The sequence below is a fragment of the Salvelinus alpinus genome, chromosome 9 (assembly GCF_045679555.1).
Source record: "Salvelinus alpinus chromosome 9, SLU_Salpinus.1, whole genome shotgun sequence".
NCBI classification, from domain to species: domain Eukaryota; kingdom Metazoa; phylum Chordata; class Actinopteri; order Salmoniformes; family Salmonidae; genus Salvelinus; species Salvelinus alpinus.
The window spans coordinates 62,451,554-62,457,553 of record NC_092094.1 but is presented as its reverse complement, the minus strand read 5'-3'; the positions used below and the strand labels follow the sequence as shown (position 1 = coordinate 62,457,553).

Here is a 6,000-nt window from a genome sequence, read left to right as displayed (position 1 = left end):
TTAGGTAAAGCTGTACAATGAAATATACATGTCAATACGCACAATAGGCTGACTGGGGAGGTGATTTCCCACAGTCACAGTCCCGCGATAAGAGCTACTATGACACTAATATTTGTGTAAACTCTTCCCAGTTGTGTTCTGTGGGACTAGACTCATACTCCATTTCATTGCTCCACATTCCAACACTCCAACCTTGTTTACGATTATCTAGTCTAAATATGGCATGATTCCACCAATTGTAACCTTCTGCATCACTTTCAAAGAGGGACTTTTATTTTGGCGACACATAACCCGTCCGGTCAAGCAATACTAGTATGGATGTTTATAGCGTTAGTTTTGGGCAACAGGGTTAAGTAGCTGGCTAGCTAGTTATTTTAATAGGAGAACAACAAGTGGCTACCTAGCTAATACTTACAAGGATTCCTAAACCTAAAAGGATTCCTTTTCCCATACGGTCAAACAATAATGCCTTATTACCAACGCAGTACTCTACAGCTTTGACAATAACATGAAAGGGGGATACCTAATCAGATGTACAACTGAATGCCTTCAAATGAAATGTGTATTTTATCCAACCTCTGAATCAGAGAGGTGAGGTTGCCTTAATCAACATCCACAGCACCCGGGGAACAGTGTGTTAAGTGCCTTGCTCAGGGGCAGAACAACAGATTTTTACCTTGTCAGCTTGGGGATTTGATCCAGCAACTTTTCGGTTACTGGCCCAATGCTCTAACCACTAGGCTACCTGGTGGCGCTTGGCTTGTGCACACAACATTCTGTAATTAAAATTGTGTTATTTGACGTGTATCTTTTTGGACACGCAAAGACCCAAACGGCGTTCCATACGCAAAGACCCAAACGGCGTTCGATTAAATTCCCAACCAACACGGCTCCCGGTACATGTCCTCTATTCATTTGAATGTTGTCATTTGGCCAACGGTCCAATATTCCAACACTGCTGTGAGTACATATTACACGTTTTGGACTACGATATAAGCTTAACTCTGCATGTTCTCCGGTTTTTTAAAGATGTACAAACATACTAAAACCCAACCTGAATTGCCACACTGTCTGCTGAAAGTAGCTACCAAAAGTAATTATTGGGCGAGTGTGGATATTTAAGTGAAAGAAAGTGAATCATCAATGTTATAAATTACGGTTAAACTGTCAACATCTAGTGAATCTCTGTTTTCATTTCAACAATTTACTATCCGTGATGTGCTAGATGCCTTGCTTAGGATTGATGTGAAGAAAACAAATCCACTGGGGCTCATATGCTTTATCCATTTCTGCTGCAGCTCTCTGGTGGTGTCCATGTTGATCATGTCCCTGCTTACAAATATCTGGATACATTAAAAGCTGTCTTTTTAAAACCATATCGAGGAATTAATTAAGAAGCTGAGAATAAAAATGGCCTTCTTTTTATAGAAATAGGTCCTGCCTCTTGCTAAATAGTAGAAAGCAGATTATTTAGTTGACGTTCCTATCAGTCCTAGACTTTGGTGACATGAACACAGCTGCAACTTCATTAAAGCCGATGCAGATCATCATAGCATACCGCGCTTTATTACTGGCGCCAATTGTAGTACTCATCACTGCATTCTCTACCAGAAAGTTGGTTGGCCCTCATTGATGTCATGTAGGTTGATACATTGCTATGTTTTCATTTATAAAACCATTTTACAAGAAGTCCCACTGCACCTAATATCTTTACTTAACTTTAGACATGAGTTACGGTCCCAGGGATGGCTAACTTTGGAAATTCCTTTGGTCTCTACTGGGTGAGGTAAATCAGCATTTAGTTTTCTTGCACCTTATTTGTGGAACAATCTTGAAAGTGTTCTTAAATGTGATGTTCTGGTGCCTCTAGGGCAATTCAGAAAGCTGATTGAGGACCTGACTGATGAATGTTTGTTTTTTATGACTGTTTTTCTCTCTGCTTGTATTTGTATTGATGTGTGTATTTTCTGTCATTTATGTAATTCAGAGCTCATCTGTAAAAGAGACATTGGTCTCAGTATGACTCCCTGATCAAATAAAAGGTTAAAAGAACAACAACAAAAAACATGTTGAAATCAACTAGGCTAGCGAACTTCAAGTCTGGGTGTGCATGTGGCAAAGGCATGAGCACTGCCTGTTTGTTTACTCCATTTGCTAGGCAACCCAACGCAACGGCGAGTGGGAGTTCTGAGGGAGTATAGCTACAATCAGAAGTGGCTTTTTCGTACCAGGTTAGGATAATTTATACAGCAGGTTAAAGTGGCAGGTTATGAGACTTAGGTAAAATACAATTGATTTAGAGCACTGGAGAGTTACCACAAGTTGCAAAGAAAACAGGGCCTGCCTCCACTATTCCAGCACCATTTCAACATAATCAAATCACATATTGCTTAGTGTAATACAGTGACAACTAAAAGATACGAAAAACAATTGAGTCCAATCAACGTAAGCTAAATATGATGTGGCTTGTCCATGGTTGTGATTTGTGTGTGTGCGTGCGTGCGTGCGTGCAAGTAGAAAGAAACACATTTTGACTCGCCAATGACTTTCATGTTGCCAAAACGGTCTATGACTCTGTCATACAGTACATGCTTTTAGTTTTTGTTGTCCTAGGCTACCTGGCTAAAATACTGCTCGCTAGCCTAACTTATTTTCATAGGCAACGATGCGCCAGGCCAGCTAGTTAACATTAGCCTACTACATCTACAGTGGCTACATATTGAACTTCCATCCTCTCAGGCCAGGGGCACAATGCATGATTTTATGGTTGGATCAGAATAGTCGTTATAATCGTTGGCCAGTACGGAGAATTAAGTAAAACCACAAGTCCAAATTCCTATCTCCATCCATGGCTAATTTAGGAATGTGATGATTTTAGCTAGCTAGCTAGCCACCGAAGCACAATAAGATGCAACAATTAAATTTTTTTCTGGAAATGGCAATCTGTTTTTGATGTGATGTAATTGGTGTGAAGTTAAATCCAAACTGTCTTCCTATGACTTCTGTTCCACAAGGCAACCATAAAGAAAGCACTGGCTGTCGTTGGCGAACCCTCCCACCCTCTACACCCTCAGTTCGAGAGGCTTTCTTCTGGCCGGTGCTTCAGAACGCCCATGGCCAAGAAGAATGTGTTCAAACATTAATTTGTTCCTTGTGCTGTTGGACTACTAAAAAAGTAAAGTAAATTGTATTGGTATCTGGACCTATCTATCTAGTGCAGTTGGGACAGTGGTTGTTGTGAGTGAATGAATTAATGTCCTCTGTTGTTGTTTATGCAACATGATGCACTGACTGGTTTAAATGTGTATGATGTGAGAATGTATGTGATTCTTTTAATGAAGGTGATGCCATAGAAAAATGGCCATTCTGGATGGACAATAAAGTTTTATTCTATTCTATGACACTTTTTTTTGGTGTGCCAGGACCATTCACAGTTGAAATCGCTCAGTTTAGCTCATCGCTGATTGGCTGTTATTTTATAAAATATTTTTGGTTAATTCCCTTGGCATCCATGAGCACACACCACTGATTGTGACATAGCTACGCAGCTCTGAGACCAACATCCAAGGGGAATGACCCAAACACGCACCTCCCCGCAATTCCTAACCAACAAGTCTCCAGTACACGGCTTCTGTACATTTGAATTTGTTGACAGTTGGAGGAATTGCTGGAGGTGCGCTGAGAATTCGAAAAGTATGAATGTCAAAGGTACAATATTCTAGAACACTGCTATGTGTACCGGTACGGTACTCTGATAGACCCTTTAGGGGTTGATGTAAGCCTTAAAGTAAATAAGATGTTTTCATTGTCACATAATGTAGGCTACACCAGATAGGTGTAATGAAATGTGTTGTTTTACAGGGTCATCCATGTACAGCGCCCCTGGAGCAAATTAAGGTAAGTGCCTTGCTCAAGGGCACATTGACAGAGGTTTCACCTTGTCGGTTCAGATATTTAAACCAGCAACCTTTCAATTGCTGGCCCAACACCCAAACTGCTCGGCTACCTGCCGCCCTAACTGCTAGGCTACCTGCCGCCCTAAAGTGCCCTAGCCCTTGTACTACATACACTGCACTGTGCTGTTCTGTGCCAATTACTGTGAATCTTCAGCATTACTAAAACACCTCAACGGTAATAGAGTACCACAGTATGAGTCATAATACCCATGGTTATCAAAACGTCACACCAGAGTAAGCCTACATGAAACACAGTCCTTATTTTAAGTGTTTCTTAAGTTCTTGTGCAATATATATATATATATATTGGCTACATTGAGGTTTTTCTTTCATTATTTTAGGCTATCTGGCATTAGTGCGTAAACCTAATCTTTAGGGCCTAACTGTAGGCATGCCAAATAGCCTACATGCCAATCGCCAAATGCTTTTGGTTAAACAGGTTGATCCACCGAGACAATAACTGAAAATGCTGTGAAATGGAGAGTTGAAAATAAAGAGGAGGGAGGGTCAGAAAAGTAGCTTAATGTTTGAGAAAGATTTGGTGAAGTGGTTAATGAGGATGACTGCAGTGCCTATGCTATGTGTGACGATTGTGAGGTGCTATAGCCTACAAATTCTACAGTCACAAGATGGGACTTCAAATAAGGCCTATGGCACTTCAAGGGAACTGTAGCCAACTGTTCAGGTGGGTTAAATGGGATCTGAAATCTGGACATTGAATGAAGGTCTATAACTTCTCACATAGCCTTAACTCCTGCAGAATTAAGCATGTCTTACAGTAATATGATAGACCAAATTTAGGCTACATTTTTACTCAGGAACAGGAGTGACGAAATCAGATTTCTTTCAGCATCTTGAGAGAATGCAAATGCTCAGTTAGATAGGCCTACCATTTGTATAGGTGCTATCTGTATTAGCATTATAAAAGCTGATAGTATTTCAACCACAAAATATGCACCCAAGCCAAACTGAAATCTTTTAAGAAACATGTTGCGTCGTTTTCACAGCTTTCTATTTCCTTACAACCGGTCAAGCTGATATCATTTGACATTTTACACAGAAAACTTTCCTGAGTTATTGCATTTTGTCCCCTATCCCTAAACGTCTTTGCGCCATGAAAGAAGCAGAGATGATGTATAAAACTTTACTGCTGTCAACAATACTATCTACAGTATTTATGACATTATTCTGGTGAGAAAGGGTTTATTTAGTCTTCTAGGGCAACATAAAATGACAGAAGAGAAGCTGCATGTATATAATTATACGACCTGGTCTCAAAGCATCTTGTATTATTCTGTACATAAATCCGAGGCACTCCATTTAGTATGAAATGTTACGAATTACAATTCGTATGATATGTTACAAATTGCAATTCGTACAATATGTTACGAATTTGCTAAAAGTATGATATGTTATGAATTCCAATGTGTTGTGGCTAACGTTAGCTAGGTGGCTAACGTTAGCTAGCTGGCTAATGTTAGCTAGGCTAGGGGTTCAAATAAAATACAATTGTTATTGTCACATGCGCCGAATACAACAGATGTAGACCTTACAGTCAAATGCTTACTTACAAGCCCTTAACCAACAATGCAGTTTAAAAAAAAATACCTAAAGAAAATAACAAATTAAGAAATAAAAGTAACAAATATTAAAGAGCAGCAGTAAAATAACAATAGCTAGGCTATATACAGGTGGTACCGGTACAGAGTCAATGTGTGGAGGCACTGGTTAGTCAAGGTAATTGAGGTAATATATACATGTAGGTAGAGTTATTAAAGTGACTATACATAGATAATAACAGAGAGGGGAGGGGGGGGCAATGCAAATAGTCTGGGTTACCATTTGATTAGATATTCAGGAGTCTTATGGCTTGGGGGTAGAAGCTGTTTAGAAGCCTCTTGGTGCTCCGGTACCACTTGCTGTGCGGTAGCATAGAGAACAGTCTATGGCTAGGGTGGCTGGAGTCTTTGACAATTTTTAGGGCCTTCCTCAGACACTGCCTGGTATAGAGGTCCTGGATGGCAGGAAGCTTGGCCCCAGTGAT

The 6,000-nt window shown here is 40.1% G+C and overlaps 1 protein-coding gene and 1 long non-coding RNA gene across 2 annotated transcripts in view; both read left to right on the top strand.

Moving 5' to 3' along the window:
* The first annotated feature begins 847 nt into the window (after window positions 1-847).
* Window positions 848-3,128, top strand: LOC139530446 (uncharacterized). Its single transcript, XR_011666032.1, has 3 exons — window positions 848-960; window positions 1,725-1,786; window positions 3,015-3,128. It is a non-coding gene; the product is annotated as an uncharacterized lncRNA (long non-coding RNA).
* A 733-nt stretch (window positions 3,129-3,861) lies between these two features.
* ptdss2 (phosphatidylserine synthase 2) overlaps window positions 3,862-6,000 on the top strand; it is a 49,609-nt gene continuing 47,470 nt past the window's right edge. The window contains exon 1 of the mRNA XM_071326866.1: window positions 3,862-3,897. The gene's annotated coding sequence lies outside the window, so the exon portion shown is untranslated. The remainder of the gene's footprint in view (window positions 3,898-6,000) is intronic.